This window comes from Mesocricetus auratus, unplaced genomic scaffold (assembly GCF_017639785.1).
Source record: "Mesocricetus auratus isolate SY011 unplaced genomic scaffold, BCM_Maur_2.0 Super-Scaffold_4256, whole genome shotgun sequence".
NCBI lineage: Eukaryota > Metazoa > Chordata > Mammalia > Rodentia > Cricetidae > Mesocricetus > Mesocricetus auratus.
This window is the reverse complement of record NW_024429182.1, coordinates 126,417,761-126,437,251: the sequence shown is the minus strand read 5'-3', so window position 1 is coordinate 126,437,251 and position 19,491 is coordinate 126,417,761. Positions and strand designations below refer to the sequence as shown.

Genomic DNA, 19,491 nt, shown 5'->3' with positions numbered 1-19,491 from the left:
AAGGAATGTAAGGAAGGACATGAGGAAAGAAGAAAGGAAGAGAGGGAAGGAGGGAGGGAAAGGGAGAGGAAGTGAGAACACTCCCTGAAGGGTTTGAGAGCATTTTGCCCTTCACTTATGCCCCACCCTAACTTCAACAACCCCCCCCCCAGCAGCAGGGGTTTCTATTCAGAGACAACAGTCTCATCCATCAAGGCAGCATACTCCAGGAAGACAGACTTTAGGGAATAAGAAAATAGGATGTACTGAATTCCCCCGCCCCTGTTTAACTGACCACCCAAATCACTTTAAAAATCTCTCTGTCTCTGTCTCTGTCTCTTTCTCTCTCTGTCTCTCTCTCAAACACACACACACACACACACACACACACACACAATTATCTTGTAAGAGATTTAAAAATCAAATCCCAAGACATAGTTTACTTTCTCTCATTGAAGCAAAAGCTAATTTAAACTAGTGTCAGCTCCCAAATTATAGCCATAAAGTCTGAATGAGATTAGGAAAATCTATTAAGTTGGCTCCAAATGTGGTGGCATTTCTGTGGGTGCCAAGATGATGGGCTTGTGCAGGAAGGTGCAAGCCCATGGTGGAGGTACTCTCTCAGTTTTAGAAGTGCCTTGATGGATTAAACGTTCATATATTCAAACACTAGATAGAGGCTGTCACTCATCTGCACAGTCCCGGCAGCTGGCAGAAGGCAGTGCAAGAAGACTTCTGACTGAGCTCCCTGAAACCTCCAGTGATGGAAGACAAGCTGGAACAAGGCAGCAAGGGTAGAACCATTATGGCTTGCAGAATCACTAAAAGGCACTTCAAGTGCAAGCCTCAGACTTTGAGTTGGTAGCACTGGCAGGGTATTCACACACCGTGAGCATCTTTTGCCTGATGTTGTTTATTCAGAAATTCAAGGCTGTGTGTGTGTGTGTGTGTGTGTGTGTGTTAACTTTCCAGCTCATTGGTGACTTAAATCTTAAATACTGGACTATAGATGATGGCATCAGGAAATTTTCTGCCCATTTTAGTATGGGCTATCCATGATTTCAATACTAACATTACATTTCAAGTTAACTCCTGTTGAGGAAGTCCCAAGATCATCTGAAACCAGGTGAACAACAGTCCTTATTTAGGAGTGGACAATGTCAAGAATGATGTTCGGACTCTATATACTTTCATTATCAAGAGTCTGTAAAGAAATCTTTAAAACAACAGTTAATTTTTACTATGTAAGGGAAAATATTCAATTGATTGTATCAAGTGCTACAAGTGAAGGTGTTAGTAAGGAAAATATCCAGGGAAAGTAGTATTGTTAATTAGCTGCATAAGCGAACTTCAGGCAAATACCAGCAGCACAACAAACGAGGGGTCGTTTGATTTAAATTCCTTTAACTACACACTCAAAGAAAACTTTAGACGGAGAAATATAATTTAAGGATTCACTTTTTAGGACATTTATTCACCTCCAGTTCAATATAGAGATATAATTTGAGAATAAGTTGATGACCAGCGATTGATACGCTGCCAGATAAAGGAACATTATATATTAATCTAGAGAACATTTAGGTACTCACATTACCAGCTTTACTTCTCTTCTTCAAAGGCTATTTTCTTGCAAATGTGTAGGTATGTGTTAATAACAAAGGAATTCTGTACAGAATTGTAAGAGGGATTTTTAAATATCACATTTAGTTTCTTGATTATAGAAAATATTGTCTTGAAGGTTTTCAAGCTGTATGTTTGGAAACAAATTGCCCTTGCTATTTTTAGTGTAAGTTAGAGAACAGTAAATTTCCTATCCACGTATTAGAACTTATTACACATTAATTAATTTTATCTAAGAGATTTCTATATACACAACTATGACTATGGTCAATTGATTGAGATGATGCCCTTTAAACATTCAAAGTAAAACTGCAACCATTAAAGGAAAGACATATTGATTTCAGTGACAGATGTTGGGCTGGGTATTTCTTGATAGGACCACATCACATCATATGTCAAATGTCAAAGACAAGAAGTTAAAAATTAAGGAAGCCTATGTCTTTGCATATTGTATGTTAGCTTATTTACTTCCAGAGGTGCTGCAATTTTCTGTTGCATGTTTTCTTCTTATTGTTTGTCATGTTTCCAAACACTCAAAAGAATTTAGTGTCATGAAGTTTCAACACTGAGGTGTCTTAAAAGTTATTTTTTCCTTGATAGACTCCTCTGAGTGATAAAGACTCAGCTTATCTAACCATTGATTTTTCTCCCATGCAATTTTGGCTAACTTAATGGCCTTCAAAATCAAGTATTATCTTGCAAAAATCTATTATTTCCTACATACATTGAAGTGAAATAAAAGATGTCTAATCTTTATAAGTTCAGTGTTCCTCAGTTAATGAAGAACTACTTAGACCCCAGGGTTTTATTAAAAAAGAACACCCAAAATCTGTACTTTTTAAAAATTTTATGTGCGCATGTGTGCTGAGGCTGTGAGAGGGTTTGGTTACAGGAGGTGCTGGGAATGGAACTCTGGCCCTCTGTGTGGTCAGCAAGTGCTCTTAACAATGGAACTGTCTGTCCACTTCCCCATTTCTGTCTTAACAAGTCTTAAAATTGACACTGTTATGGTGTGGATGCTCATGTAGGAAAGCCTTTGACTCTCTGTTTATTACTCTAGAAATGTCTTTTTTGCTTATGTACTTGAAAGGCCTTGGGTCAGAATTATCTAGCACCTTTAAAGATCAGCGAATAAAATTTCTAATGATGAACCGGAGGTGTCATGTTTATTTTGAAGTTTGAGTAACACAGAAAATTTTTCCAAATAAATTAGAAGCAATTGTATCCTAGATAAATTAAAACAGGACATCTCTCAGACATGGTTTGAGTTTATGTCCTTCTGCCCTATAGCCTCTGATTGTGAGGTAGATAGTCTCTGTCTTCAGTTACTATCTCATTGTTAACAGGGCTAATGTTTGCCATATAAATATTTCTAATAGTCTTTCTTAAAGAGCTAAAAACATTATTAAGTATTATTTAGATTTCTGTTCAGATTTGTATGGCCAGTCAGGAATGAGTAGTCTATTGCCCAACCCCCCTTATATTCCTCCTTCTCTCAAACAAACAAACAAACAAACAAACAAAACAATATCACATATTTTAGTTAAAGAGAACCCCTTCCCCCCCAAAATAAACAATAACCCTTAGAATTCAATATCTTGGAAATACAGGCACATTGTTTTTACAATTGAATTCTTAATAAGGTTTTGTTTCATCTCATCTGACTGCTAATATGGAATACTTCCATATTATACAACTTTAACAGCATGCCATCTTAGGCTTGTCTGAAGTGAAGGCAGCTTTGAAAACTAAATCTCTAAAAAACAAAAAAGAAAAGTAAAGTGACAAATGGCAGGGCAGGATGTCATGCCTCTCTTTTTAGTGAAGTCAGAAAAAAATTCTTTTTAAAATTACTATATCATCTTTTTCAGCAAGTGCAGAAAGAAACGGTAGTGGGAGGACAATAGAGAGACTCTCTTCACTCTTTACCACTTCAATCCCCAAACCCCAAACAAAACCAAACCTACTTGCCACCTACCTCCCAAAGAATCTCCTAACACTTGGGAAGAGTTTCTGCATAACTGACTGCATAACTTTCAGTGCTTTCAGTTGCCTAGCTTTTCAAGGGGATCAGGCAATGGCCAGCTGGAGTTAGGAACCTGACAGCCTGGTGGAGGAGGAAATAGGGACCTATCTCTTAGAGGCAAACTTGGGAAAGTAACTGTTGAACATTTCCAAAGGAGGTATGAAGAGGCAGGACAGCAGAAGCCGATAGAACCAGTTTTATTTTTTTCTGAAGCATTTCTAACGTTTATGACTACCCCCCTTCCTTTTACTATCTGTCTTTGTGCCTCCAGGGCTAGGGAAAGAGTGGGGCAGATCCGAGATTGCTTTCCGAGTTTGGCTCCTCTGATGATGGACTACCATGTCAATTTAAACGGCATAGGATTAATTTGTTTCAATGATTTCTCTTTAGGCTGAATGCCAGGCGTTTTCTATCTCTCCCCCTTGCTTTTCAGAACAACAACGAGACAGAGAGAGAGAGAGAGAGAGAGAGAGAGAGAGAGAGAGAGAGAGAGAGAGAGAGAGAGAGAGAGAGAGAGCGCATCTTTCCATATTCTAAGTTGAGAGACAGTAATGGAAATAGACAAGTTGGGTGTACTGTTGCAACACAGTTATAGGTTTGAGTCTTTTTATCTCTGAAACATACAGTCAGTCACATTAAAATGAAATTGGTCCCAACATTTATTCAATAAGTACTTGTCTTGTAGATAATTCAGTGAAGAGTGCTTTTGACATATAAGGATTTAATTTCTCTTGGACAAGTTATTAGTACAACACATTTAAACTCACCACCTATGATGAGGTGATTGAGATCGCCAACGACCTTAAATGCTCATTGTGACAAAGAGTTTGCATGAGGGAGGGGACACTTTGGAGAATGCAATTTCACATATGCATACATGCACACATGCAAACAACACAGCACCTATGCATATTTGTGCCTGGATCCACACATCTCCTGAGATCACATGGCCACATTCTTCAGTGAGGCTAAAAAATTTCCATCCATTATGCGGATGTATCTAACCTTTCCAAAAATGAAAATACACAGTTTTCATTTTTGAAGGATTTCTAAAGTGCACAAGAAAAAAAAAGCCATTCAAATTTCTCTGTGAGACCAGACCTATTATGAAGTAGAAAGTGGTACTAGAAAGCACTTAGGTATGTACCATCCAAAATCAAGCACCCCCCCCCACACACACATACTCTTCTTGCCTACACTAAACTTACAGCTTGCTAGAGGACACTGCTGGAAGGATAAAGGCAATTTAGGTGAAATGGTGTACCCTAAAGTGATTCTTTTATGTCCCAGTTTAAAGGGCATTCCTTCAGCAGACTCAGAAAGATAGGAGGATTCCAATCTAAGCACTGATCATCTTGGGAAAACACAACTGTCCCCACCCTCTTTCTCTAATGGTCTCTCCTTATTCCAGGACCCCACCACATGAAAATTTAGCATCATAGTTCGGAATAATAAATTGCATTTGAAATCTGAATACAAATAGATTGTATAGCCTCCCCCCTTTCTCTCAGCTCTCTCAATGCACAGCAGCTCTTTATTTGAGTAGCTTCCACTTTGTAAGGACAGACACAATCAGAGGCCAATCAATGGCTGTCAGAACTGAATATGCGATTTTAATTTGTAAAAAAAAAAAAGTTGTTCACTGCTAACCTCGGAGGGGGGGAGTACTGTGTATCTCTGAGAAAACGAAATCTTGGGGAGTTTTCTCCCTGGGAAATGGTGTTACACATGAGCAGAAAATCCAGGCAAGAAAGGCTAATTGAATGGAGAGAGAGAATTAGGTTAAAAAATAGAGTACAATCTAGTATCACATTTTCACTAGTGTAACTTGAAATGAAGGTGTCTTCGAGTCGCCAGTGATGCCAGAGCGTTTAGATGTCAGCCACAGATGGGAACACCTATTGAAATGTGTCTGAAGAAGATTAATAGGGCTTGTCACTGTTGGGAAAGCACTGCTTGGCTGTAACTTTCCACCAGCCCAAGATGAATTACCAATGAATGCTCACTTATCAACCCCATCACTATCGTTCGACACTAAATCAAATTGAGAAGTTATCTGCGATCAGAAAATTTCTTTTTAAAATAGACATATACCTTTAGGGCCCCAACTCCTTAATAATCCCACTCACAAAACAATCCCCCAGCCCTAGATGCTTCTTCATCTTATGCTGAATTATAGCTCAATAATGAATATATCTTTAAAGTTCACACACAAATGGACAGCTGGTCAGACTGTGAAGTTTGACAGTATTTTAATGAGTATGAAGGCTTCTTGGAAGTCATCATTTAATATTTCAGCAAATGTGCTCATTTTCCCTCTTAGATCCCCCACTCCCTTAATGGAAAAGCAAAAAAGAGAGTGGATTTGCTTGTCTTAACTTTGTGACCTCACAGTTATCTAATCCTCTGGTCAGACGAAATTATGAGAATTTTGAGTTTAGGTAGATAACAGAAGGACAAAATGAAATGGATGGTGGAGAAAGGTAGCCATGTGCAGTTTTTAATGGTTTAATGATAATGCATGTAGCTCATGTTGGGGATGTGTTGAGATCTATTTGATGAAACATGTAGTCTATGACTGAAGTTAGAATCAGCACCCCTCTCACCTCACTGGCTCTGGCTGGCCTAGAACTCAGAGAGCCTCCAGTCTCTTTTCCCCCAATGCTGCAATTAAAGACCTGAACCACCCCTTCCAACCTTCATATCTCGTTTTGAAGGTGATTTATTTGAGAAGCAAGACAAAAGTCATTATCTCCTTATATTATTTATTAACCAACTCTCAGCATCTAGTGTCTTTCCAACCTTGGGCTCATTATGCCTTAATAAAAGTACCAACTGTTGTGTTTTGTAGTGTTCTTGCTATTTACAGAGTGCCTTCACATGCAGGATTCATTTGATTTCTATTGGAATTCTGTTCAAGCAGGTATTTTGTGAATTCCCATTTTGCTGATGAGTAAACCCAGACTGGGTTGTCAGGGGTAGGAGCAGAGACTTGGAAACTATGTTGCTTTTTTTTTTTTTAGTTGTTATTGGGGATTTTTTTCTTTCGATCTGAGTCATTCTGTAAATAGAGATTAAAAGATGGTGACAATGCTAATTGCAGCTGACTTATAATACGTAACAGAATGTGAACACTAACCTGCTACATAGTCTCTGTACAATTCTCTTCAATAGATACTGCTATTATTTCAATAACCCAAGAAAAGGAAAGGAGGTTTCTGGATTTTAGAGACCTTTCTGAAACTCTCATTGGTGGTAAATTGGGGACACTCAGCAAATTTGACTGCAAAGCCAATGATGAGGGTAGCTAATTCTAGGTCTCAGCATTTAATTTCAAGAAGCTTTGAATTACACTGCATGGGTCCAAGGTATCTCACTTATTTTCTGAATAAGAAAACATTTCAGATTCTGAGGCAGTGCAGAGTAGTTCATGGGCTGCTTTCTCAGTATTTGCCTACTATTTGTTTATATAACTTGCAGTGCTTGTGACCAAACCCTAGGGCCTCACGAACTCAGAGAAAGCTATGTACCCTGAGCTTATTGCCCAGCCCTGAGTCCTGTAATTCAGTTTTATCCAGTTTTGCTGTAAACATTGGTTTTGCCAGTTACAAAATATATGACCTCCATTCTGCTGGCCTTTATTGTCCTCCTCTGGAAAATGGAATGATTAGATTCAAGGTACCACACTATGATGCTTGGGAATACTTTTCTCACTCTTGAGAATGAGAAGAGGAACCAAAAAGCAATTGCCATGTCTGAGTTGAGTGGCTATGACACATTCATGGCTAGGCAAGAGGGATAGCTTCTCCATTCTAGAGACTGTCAAAAAGAATGTTCAACACTACAAGAAATTATTTTATTTTCTTTGTCTCTATGTCTAGAGTAGTCATCTTGTAATACCTCGCAGGGCTGGACCAACACCATGTAGGCTCGGGTCTCTTCTCAAAATAGCATGGTATTTGTCTGCAATTTACACACAGCCTCTGCTGGTTTGAGATCATCTCCAAATTCCTCATGATGCTTAATACAATGCAAATGCTCTGTTTATGGTTATACCATATTATGTATATATAAGCTAAATATATATAGTTTAGAAAATAAACATAAAGATGATGTAGGTTTTGGTGAAGGCACAATGTCTTCCCTCCCTCCCCCTCCCTCCCTCCCTCCCTCCCTCCCTCCCTCCCTCCCTCCCTCCCTCCCTCCCTCCCGCCCTCCCTCTCTTGCTTCTCTCTCTTTTCCCTCTTCCTGTCTGTCTGGCTTGATTTTAATGTTCAGACTGGCCTTAAATTCATGATTCTCCACCCTGGGCCTCCTGAACAGAGGCAACAGGTTTTATTATATTAAAATTACACTCTGAATTTCAGTTGTTTGAACTCTCTGCTAGGGTGGGATGACTGTACTTCAAGTAGGGAAGGTGGTTTAAAACATCATTCAAGTTAAAATTGAGAGGCAAATCTTTGATTTTTTGGTTTTCAGACAGGATTAAGAAGACTCGAGGGTCTGTAGAGGCATGGGCAAGTAACTCAGCTAATTGGTGACAACACTGAGATGGAGCCCCTTTTTTTCTTGGTCCCCAAACCATGAATCAATACCATTCTGACAACATCACCCCCCACTTATGCTTCTTGTTCAACCAGTAATTCTGGCCCTCTGGATATTTATGTATTATAACTGTTTGTTGTTGTTGTTTTGCTTGTTTATTTTTTGGATTTTGAGACATGGGATTTCTCTGAGAAACAGTCCTGGGTGTCCTGGAACTCACTCTGTAGACCAGGCTGACCACGAACTCACAGAGAACCACCTGCCTCTGCCTCCTGAGTACTTCAATTAAAGGCATGCACCACCATCTCCCAGCTGTTTTGTTTGTATGATGTGATACTTTGGGTGAGTTGTTACTGGATTTTAATGTGGAAATTTTTCTGAGTCTCTCTCACAATCATCTGTTGTGAAACTTAACAAAGCTAACCAGCTGGATAGCTGGAACTTTGATAAAGAATCATACAGTAGGAAAGCTTTATAAGAAAGGCATGGTACAACCTATCTGCAATCCCCTTCCTAAGGAGGTGGGGACAGACAGGTCAGCAGGTCAGGGTCATCCTCAAGTACATAGCAAGCCCCAACTAGCCTGGGCTACATGAGATCCTGTGTCTAAAAATAAACAATCTAATTTCTATTAGATTGCAACAACATTCTGCCCAATTGTTGTTTATTTCAGCTCGATTTTGATAGTTTCCCAGCAAGAAAAGCCTGTCTTGCAAATCTTCCCTTTCCTGTCCCAAATTGTCTTTGCTTGGCCATTGCCTGCTTTGGGAACGCCCGTCTGGGTTTAATCAGAAGTTACAAGACAAAATGTGCATTATTAAGAAATATAAATATTTTCAGAAGCAATTAAAGGGATGAAAGATTGATTCATCGTGTAGATTAGATGTAATTTGAAGCGGCTTGTCCTAATGAGAGCTACTGGGATCTAAAGTCAGGAGCTGGCCTGGCCACCAGTTAGAAACCCCAAGCGCTGGAATAACCTGTCAGTGATTCTCATTCAAGATATGCCCAGACACCTCTTTTTTCTTGCCAATCTCTGAGCTACAATTCCTTCCTTACTCCCTTTAGGGACTTGTAATAGCCACCTTTGAGAAATCATGACTAATTCTTTCTTCTCTTCAGTGTTTAGAAGGAAGCTCCTCCTTTTCACAGTTCCAGAAGTTGGCTTAGCATTAACTTTCGTAAGAACATTTTGGCCTGGAGGCATCTGTATTACACTTTCTTTCTTGGCTTAATAAAAGGTATGGCATTATCTACCTGGTCAATCTATTTTGGCTTTCAAAATTAGGACATGGAAAAACCTAATAAGCCTCATTAGGATATCTGCTTAAAAAACAAAACAAAACAAAACAAAACAAAAAACAATAATACATGTACACACACACACACACACACACACACACACACACACACACAAAACCAGGCTGCCTCATTTAGTGCATTACTTGAAACATCCCATCAGGGCTGGGTGGCCAGGACTTGAATACAGGTATTCTAATTTGAAATCTTTGTTAGTCTGATAATTCTGGAAAAAAAGGGGGGCAGGGAGGCTGTGCCTCATATGTAGGTAGAATTTTAATACACAAAGGATCAAAACCTGATTGTTGTATTTTGTTTTTATTTTCTTTCTTTCTTCCCTTTAATCCCACCTTTTGTCTCCATGGCTGTGTGTGAGAGGTGGCTTGATTTTCTAGAGATGCTTCACCCATCCACAGCTGGAAGTCCAAAGAGGACCGAAAATGTCTTTAAAACCAACCCAAGTCCCGGAGCCTGAGAGAACAAGTTTTCCTTTGTTGTAGGGGATAGTATTATTTGCTGTAGTTTTTTTTTTGATATACATTCTAAATTAGGCCTGCAAAGGCATGCTTCATCTTTAATTCATCACTCTCAGCTGAAAGAGATTAGCAATGTCTAGCACGCACCCCTCGTATGGTGCTGACCTCATCAAGTATGGCCTGAAATTAATTAGCCTCATTCATTCCAAATGGAGAAGGATAATGGAGCAGCGTCTAAGCGATGACCATCACACATTGTATGCAGCATATTTAAAAGGCCTCGATTTTCAAACCGTGTAGATTAAAATTCTTCCAGAGCTCACAATATGCTTGCATTATCAAGGACCTAGAGCAGAGTCCAGTCAGTTTTGTGCATTCGTGGCAGTGCATGTGGCTTGTATGCTGCGCGGATCCTTTGCCCAGGTCTGTTAGCTATGTCTGCTTTCGGCTGGTTTGCTCTCCAGAGTCACACCTGGAGTACTTGACCAGCAAAACCCTGACATTCAGTCCTGTGGCAAATGATCTGGTAGCCCAGTCGTTGTGCTAAGTGCATGCGTTTTGATTGCCAGTCAGAAGGCAATGGCAGAAGAAACCTTGAAACTATTCTCCACCAACATCCTAGCTGGTGTCTAATTTGGACACAGAAAAGTTCTTTAAAGAGAAACTCGACTTTTCTATTTCGAGCTATTTTGGAGATTTTCAATGTCTTCCCAGTCTTCACTGTTTTGATCGTATTTTAAAACATGACCAAGGATCAAGTTAGAAGACCAAATCCCTTCAGTTCACTGTCTTGCTAAGATTAGCTGATTTTTTTTTCTCTTCTGGGGATTGACTAAGAGAGGCCAAATTCCTGAATATCAAAACTGCTTTCTTTTGGAGCCAAAAAAAATCTTGACTCGAGTTCTTTGGGATCCTCAAAGACATTGTAAAGTTTATTTTTATGAACAGTAGTTTGGGGACCATAGATTAGAAGAAGACAGAACCCATGACTTTCATGTTTTCAGATTTTAATTTTTAAATAGTATGAAATATAGTCAGCTTCTCAAAAGGTACCAGTAGTATTTTGCTGGCCGGGATCTTCATTTAGTGTACATTTCTTAAGAAAAGAACTATCCTGGAATAACTTTCACAAAATAAAGAAATAGATGTTCAGTGTAATGTAACAGCAAAACTTTCATTTAACTTCCAGAGTCAAACTTGCAGTCTTAGGAAAATAGTGGTTCCAGAGCTCTTTTATGTATTGAGCTTCACATATGTTATTTAAGATTATTTTGTCTTATGATACAGCAAAACTTGGAAGTATGCTTCTCCTCCATCTATAGATAGAAGAGGCGGATTTTCCTCCAAGCTCACTCCTGCTCACCGTTTCATGGCACAAGTCCTTTTTGTCGAATGGTCAGTATCATGTATGTGCAGAAGCACATTAACCAGGGATAGTGAACCTACCATTTGGATGCAAAAAAATTTACCTTTCAATCTTCCCAAACCTCTAGCATGTAATTGGAGGAAATTAGGCAACCTACAGTCTGGGCTTCTGCTCTCTAGGGGAAGAAGATGTGAAAGATAAAGAAAGATTAACTTCTACAAGTCCGATCTTAAAGTCACAGTTTAACAGAACCTGGGTTAAGCAGTAATGCACTGTAGAACTTTAAAGGTTGGGAGAAATAGGTAAATTCCAAGTCATCATGTAGTCAACTTGGAATGTCATGACAAATGAATGCAATTGTAAATATAGAAAGATATTTAGCAGTAGTGGTTACTAGTGGAGTATGCACTTGCTATAAGACACATTTTCTTAATAGCAAAATTGATACTATATTTACTATTGAGACAAGGGGATGCAAGCATTCTCTACACTATAGTTTGTTTACATAAAGCACCTCTCACGTCAGTAGAGGTAAAGATAGCAGGCAGGTATGCTCTAAACATAAGGGTTAGCTTCATGAAATGTGAGTTCATTCAAATGACAAACTCTAGTAAGAGTCAGACTAACTTATCACATCTCAGTTGGCACCCGGGTGAAACCACAAAACTTTAGCTTATTGGCATTTGAAAGCAGATCATTAATATTCAAAGAAGCTTGGAAACACCCACACCTGGACTTACTGACATGGGGTAAGCTTCAGTTCCTGTCTGGGTTCATGATGAAACTTTGAGGTCACTTTAGCCAATGACGACTAGAAGTTAGATTAGGCTAGATAGAACTGGAAGATGTTTGCGGAATGTCTTTGTCCTACCTTTTTCTTTCTTGAAACTCATGTGGAGATGAAGAGAAGAACGTTATATGAAGAGAACTTCCAGTGATGTGTGTGCAGCAGCCAAAGAGGAACAACAGGAGAGGAAGTTGTCGTAGTCTTTGTGTTGGTGAATACATTTGTCATTTTTGTTTCTGAGATACCAGGGCTTGAACCCAGGACTTTGAACATACTAGGTGGTCATTATGCCATAGAGCAAAACCTCCAGTTCACTGAACACTTTTCAGCAAGAACATGGATGAAAAATCATCAGCTAACATCTCAAGGACACTTAATCAGCCCAGGCCTTGTGCTAAGCTGCACATCCAGACAGATAGATGCCAGGAAAACATTACAATTTCCACTCTTCAGGTGAAGGTGATGAAGCACAGGGATGCCATACAAGTTGCTCAAGGTCACACTGCTTATAAAAATGACCTGATCCAGCATGTCTCATTTTGTCTCTCAGTGCTTATGTCAAGTATGTCTAACGCTGGACTGCTTGTCAAGAGAAAATGCAATTATGTTGTTGGCGAAATGAATTGCTATAGACTATGCATGGGAGTGAACATCCCCTTTCTGGATAACTAAAGGCAACAAGAAGCACTGACAGCATTTCCCAGGAAAAAAAAGAGCCTTGTCTCATCTTCTGATACCACAGGTCAGAAGGAAGGGACAGCTCAGTCCTCCCATGCAATGTCACTGATCTTCCATATGGCAAGCTGGATTAGATATAGGAAGGGAGAGAGAGGGAGGGAGAGGAGGGATTGGGAAATAGAATGGAATTTAAAGAAAAGGTCTTGGCAAGACATTGACTTGGAAGCAACGATCAAAAAACAAGAAAGAGCAGTCTCCATCCAAGCAGTGGTTAATGGGAACTCTGGAGATACTCTGCAGAAAAATGTGACTAGGGAAGTTTTGAAGAAGCAAGAAGGAAGGGCTGAGAGGAAAAGAAAAAGAAAGAAAAAAGGAAGGAAGGAAGGAAGGAAAAAATGAAAGGCACTTTGAGATTTTTGTCACTGCCTTGAAAGACTCACAAAGAAAATTGCACATTTTTTTTTTTACTTTTTTTCTGTTGAATTCTAAACTAAAAATTTCCCAGTGTAAAGAAATTTTGTCCCCTGCACTGCATATATTGCAGCACAAAGGGGGTCTAAGAAATCTGCTATAGGGCTGGAGAGATGGCTCAGAGGTTAAGAGCACTGACTGCTCTTCCAGAGGTCATGAGTTCAATTCCCAGCAACCACATGGTGGCTCACAACCATCTGTAATGAGATCTAGTGCCCTCTTCTGATGTGTACATGGAGGCAGGGTGTTGTATTCATAATAAATAAATTAAAAAAAAGAAATCTGCTATATGACATGCTTTTATTGTATAGTAGTATAGGAAGTGTCCTTATGTTTCTTATGTCCCATATCCTTTATCTCTTTTAATGCCACGCTAACTTTGCAAGGTGTATATAATTATCTCTGCTTGGTAGAGGGCTCAGAGGAGTTGTGTAGCCTACCCTCCAGGAGACAGTCTAAATCACTAAAGAGTCCTTCCTAGTCTTTTTCCAAAACACCTCCCTGTTTTCCTCATATAATGGGAGTGGCACAATTTTAACCTGAAAATGGTGTCACAGAACAACTGGTTTGGGCCAACATTATGATGGTTCATACTAGTAACAATTACATTATGCTGGGCTGAAGTTCAGTCTTGCTTGGAAACCTCCCTGTTGTCTTGCAGGTAGTGTTCTGTCTGCACAGCTCAGCCCCAAAGTGTTCATGTAGATTAAACACACTTCCACCCACTAGGATGGGAGACCAAGTGAGAGGGGTTGACCCTAAGAAAATCAGGTGGAACTCTGCAAAGAGGGTGCCACACCTCCATGTCTCTGCCTGCTGGTCCTCTTCCAGGGACCTTAGTGTTGATGAAAAGACTGAATGAACACGTCAAAGTGTCCTCTGCCAATTGAGAAAAGTTCCAGATTCCTTAAAAAGCAGGCAAAGCTTCTATCTGGAAAGGGGTAACAGCATTTGAGACCAATTACCTAGATTAGGAGGCCACAGAGATCTGTTTACACTTTGTAGCCCAGGGCCCTTTGGCTCTGGTCCACAAGCTGGAGAGTATAAATGACAGGAATTTCAGCCTAATGTTGACTTCCCTCTTGACCTGTGTGCCTTAGCCAGAGAAAAACAGGTAGAAGACCTTGTTGTCACTTGCCTGAGACCAGCAAGCAGCATACAGAACTTTGTCTTCCAGGTAGGGGAGTCTACATGGAGTTCCCCTGCGGTGAAGACATGAGTTTTCATCACTCAAGCAGAGTCTGACTGTGAGTATTCTGTCAGGGTGTGGCCTTTCTGACTTGATGCTCCTCAAAAACGATCTTTGCAAAAGAAATTAGAAGTAACAGTTTCCTGCCATTTTTCATTACTACAACACTTGGATTTAACTTTGTTTTTTGGCCAAGGGTAGGTAGGTTATCACCATGAAAATGGTGCCAATGAGAGTGTGCTTAGAAACAGGTGGTGGCAGATACAGAAATTTGATTAATTTATTAATTATTATTATCATTATTGAGACAAGGTCTCATTATGTGGCACTGGCTGGCCTGGAACTTGCTATGTAGACTTTAAACTCACAGAGGTCTGTCTGCCTCTGCCTCCCAATGCGCAGACTGAAAGTGAACACCAATGTTCGTAGCAAATGCAGTTATCAAAATAGAATTGTCTAGAACATTTGATCTAAACCCTGAAGCTGACAAAAGTTTATATGAGATTGAGATGCAGGTTCCTCTCTCTTCAGAAGACACAATCTACTTATTTTCCAGAACATTGGTAATTTCAAAATTGTTTGAAGGTCCTTAGCTTTCCTTAGAGTAATCCTGAGGCTAGTGACTTGATCTTGTTTGATGAAATGTTCATAGAGGTGAAGAAGCATCAAGAATGAGAGGTATCCATCCCAGGAGAGCAAGTTTGCTACATTTGGTTGAGGATACAGACACAGTTTCACTGTGGTCAAAACGCATGTGTGCACGATTTTAAGCCAGACCACACTAAATGCCACCAGTAGACATAACCACAGGGAAGGGCTGGGTTCTTTTCTTTAAAGCTCTCTCTCTCTCTCTCTCTCTCTCTCTCTCTCTCTCTCTCTCTCTCTCTCTCTCTCTCTCTCTCTCTCTCTCTCTCTCTCTCAAAATCAGCAGCTTATCTGTTATTGTAAACATTTATTTTGTGTTCCAGGCCTTGTGGCACACACCGTCAATCCCAGCATTCAGGAGGCAGAAGCAGGCTGATCTGTCACTTCACAGCTTGTCTCAGCTACCGAGCAAGTTCCAGGCTAACCGTTACTACACAGTGTGACTGTCTCAAATAATGTGGTGTGTATGTGTATGTGTGTGTGTGTGTGTGTGTGTGTGTGTGTGTGTGTGTGTGTGTGTGTGTGTGTGTAAGAGGGGGGATCACAGGGTGCATGGGGAAGTTAGAGAAAAACTTCTGGGTTAGGTTCTCACTTTCTACCTCACTGAACCAGGATCTCTCTTGTTTCTGTACTCCATTTGGGTATCACTGGCTAGGTGGTTCTGTTGCCTCTGCTGCCGGTCTCCCTGTAAGAGTACTTGGATCACAGATGTGCACTCCCTGCATTTTACATGGGAATGGAAGTTAGATGGCCAAGCTTGCTAGGCATTTTTTTTTCTGCTGGACTTCCTCCTCAGCCTTCTAAAATAGTCAGAAGAGTACCTGGAGAGAAAGTTCAGCAACAAAGAGAGCTTTTTGGCCTGTCAGGGACCCTAGCGCCTGTGTGGAGCAGTGGCTCACAATTACCGGCAACTCCAGTTCCAGGTCTGGTCTCCAATGCCTTTGGCCTCTGCGGGCACTTGCACACACATCCTCACATGGACACACACACACACGCATATATATATATATATATATATATATATATATATATATATATCCCGAGATTAAGAACTTAGATTGACCCTGTGATGAGGATACTTAGAGGCATTTTGTTCCCATCATCTAGGGACACCCACAGCAGGAAGAGACAATGCCACTCCAGCCCTTCACACTTTAACGGAACTGCTTATAAAACCCCAACTGCTTCCAGGTTGGATTTTTCCGATCCTGCCTTATCTCCCCAATTTACCATTGTCTGCAGTGTCAGAGCCCCTGACCTTCACAATTAGCTTCCAAATTAACTTAGAGATGATAGTAAGCTCTCAGCTAAATGACAGGGTGGCCACTGGGGACCAGACCAATTTCCTAGAACAAGGTTAGGACCAGGTTGCTGTGTAGTGAGGCTAAGGAAGATCCTGTCAAAGGACCTACTCTGATATGAGGAGCAATTCCATGTGACCCTAGAGACAGCACCTCTATCTCTACATGGGGAATTGGCATGCTGATACTCCTTTACCTGTAAGACAGACAATCTTTACATAATTTTTTCTTTGAATTTAAGGTTCTATAACGGAATCAAGAAAGTGTGGACACCTACCTGTGGGTCGAGGCTTGGGGGAATGTTGCTTCAGGTTCCTGCCAAAGCCAGACTTCTGGAGATAGACAGCTGCTCAAGGAAATGAAGGGAGAGTTTGTGAATTGCAACTTCTAAGCAGGTAACATACATGCGTGAAGGCCTGGGCCACAGCACTAGAAAGACAGAGGGGAAGGCTTACTGTCCGACAGCCACCATTCTTAGGGAAGTTGTTTTCTGATGACTTTGATTGTGTATGGGAGCAGAACTCACATGAGTTGGATTCAGGCCTCAGAGGCATTCAGAGTTGCTTTGCCCGAGGAGAAAAGTTTTTGGTACTTAAAGATAATGAAACCGCCCCTCAAAACCACTGCTTTTGTTTTACTGTGTCTATCTCCTCAGGACTAGGCCTGTGGCTTCCTTGTGTTGGCCTGGTTTGCCAGAGTACCTTAAGAGATCTCTTGAAACAAACAAAATACTCAGAACTTCTGTGACTGTCACAGGCAGTGTCCTGTTACTGGCTTTAAACAGAGCCCCTCACGAGGAAGAGCTCCTGCATCCCGGAGTCAGCTGCCAATCATCCTGGGCATGTACAGGGGATTTAATGCTTTTAAGAACGTTTCATGTTTATCCCCATTAAATTTCAGTTTGCTTTGGATTTTTTGGGAGCTTCGAGAATCTATTACTCTCATCTTTTGTTGCTTTACAGACTGACTAACACTAATCCTCCCCCCCACCCCATAGTTTTCTCAATTACTAAACTAAATTTGGAGCGTATCAGGATTTCTGGAGTTTCCAGAACTTCTTTGGTAAAAATAAGTGCATATTGATTCTGTCAGCTTTAAAGTCGTGGTTAACAGAAATGATCTCCAAATCGAGATTTGCTGGGATTTAAATCCCAGGCTTGCCAATACACCATGTGTGTGAGCATCTTAGTTTGTGTGTGACTCAGTTTCTTCATTTGTAAAATGGAGATACTGGTAAAACTACCTTATATAGTTTCTTTAATAATTAAATGAATTAACGTATACAGAACACTAAATATTAGTGCCTGGTACATGACATGCATTATTTACTATAAAGATAAGTTGAGACAGGAACTTAAGAATGAGGACAGTGTCATGTTTATAACTATCTTTTGAAAGATAAAAAAATGTACTTGCTGTCAGTATGCTGAACTTTTGAATGAATAATTTCCATAGTGGTAGCTGCAGGTAATCTAATCACCTCTGTAGTCTCTAATGCTAACAGATAGTCAATATATTATAAAATAAATAAATAAATCCTGGGCCAGAGCAATGACTCAGCAGATAATGGTGTTTACTGCAAGGTCTGATGAGCTCGGTTTGCTCCCTGGGACCAACATGGTGGAAGGAGAGAACAGACTCCCGTGGGTTGTTTTCAGACCTCCACACATGTACTTTGGCTCATGTGCATGGACACATACACACACACACACACACACACACACACACAGAAAAGAAAACTAGTAATAAAGAGGTATATGCATACATTAGGTCACCTAGGTGGTGGTTGTTTTTTTTTTTTTCTGTGACAGAAATTTTTGCTGGACAAGTACTCTGCTACTTTGAGCTACATTCCGTGCCCCAAACTGAGTATCTTTACCAAGGCCAAACTTTTGTGTTTCTATTCAGCTGAGGACACCATAAGAGTCCTGCATGCAAGCCCAGTCCAAATTCAAAGGAGACTGCATTCTGCTCTGGCTGCACCTCCAGCAGGCTGAGCAACAATTGCTAGGTATTTTTAGCATGAAAAAGACGGGAATGCTAGTCTTTTGTAGTCCTTCAAATCGCTTACATTTTGCGCATTTCTAGGCCATAGGAAGACTCACATAAAAATCCATGCTTGGAAGAAAACTGCTTTAAGCGTCATCTATCACGTGGGCGTTGCTGCACCAACAGTAAACACCCACAGTGAAGCTCAGACTCTGGGAGTTCCTGAGTCAGTCCACAGCAGGACAGGACAGTTTGCCCCTTTGCGTCACAGCTGTGTGTTACATGGACTCCTTATCCGGCTAGAAATTTCAGTCTTCTCGAGACATCTTTTACAGGCAGTTCTCCTTGCACCCCCATCCTTGAGAATTTAGACAGGTTGGGTATTTCTGGATTAGTACAGTGGAGCTCAAAGAATGAAACTCCTTTGTGGTACTTCCCGCACCCCACACACTCACCTGCTGCAGTGGGAGGAGCTTTCTGGGGGAAGCAGAGGCCACAGGTAATATGATACACAGTTGTTGTGTGTATGTCGTGCTAATGCTTTTGACAGCAACCATCTGAAAGGGGTGTAGCAAGTCATTTGAAATTTGTACACAGACTGCCCTATCCATTACACTCACCCATATCATACCCATAATCTCCAAGGGTAGAGATGCTATTACACTCAGCAGGCCAAGATCTTGTGCGCTTACGTACACACAGCTCCCACCAACTGTGCCTTGGAGGTACTTCAACGGGAGTTTTCAGTGGCATAAATTTAGTTCAGTTCAGTCGAGACCACAGCAGGCTCAGCTGAACAGAGAGACATGGCTGCGTATTAAAAAGACCGAAGAGAAACAAAAAGGCTGCCAGTTTTCATAAGAAATTTTATCCCCGGAGCCTTAAGAACTGTAGTTGGATACTCACCACCCTCTTTATCCTTGTCCCGCCACCTGTGGACCCCAGGCCGGGACCCGAAGCAGCTGAAACAGAGTCACATTTAAAAAAATGTGTTCTTGACTCTGAAAAAATACAATGGGTTAATTTGAAAAAAATGAATAATTCAACATAGAATCATAGTTTTCCTGTATGAAAACACTGTTTTATCGTTGTTAAGGGAAACTAACTGGTCCATGTAACT

The 19,491-nt window shown here is 40.6% G+C and overlaps 1 long non-coding RNA gene across 14 annotated transcripts in view; it reads left to right on the top strand.

Annotated features, from left to right (window-relative positions):
• The window catches only part of LOC106022299, a 46,626-nt gene that overhangs the window by 10,199 nt on the left and 16,936 nt on the right, over positions 1-19,491 (top strand). For 3 of the 14 annotated variants that reach the window (XR_005870491.1, XR_005870481.1, XR_005870478.1), the window contains 3 exons: positions 14,425-14,494; positions 15,405-15,541; positions 16,624-16,777. This is a non-coding gene — a long non-coding RNA (uncharacterized LOC106022299). Of the gene's footprint in view, positions 1-9,292; positions 9,412-11,232; positions 11,341-14,424; positions 14,495-15,404; positions 15,542-16,623; positions 16,778-19,491 lie in introns of all 14 variants that reach the window. The other 11 variants (XR_005870497.1, XR_005870477.1, XR_005870483.1 and 8 more) reach the window with 7 other exon arrangements.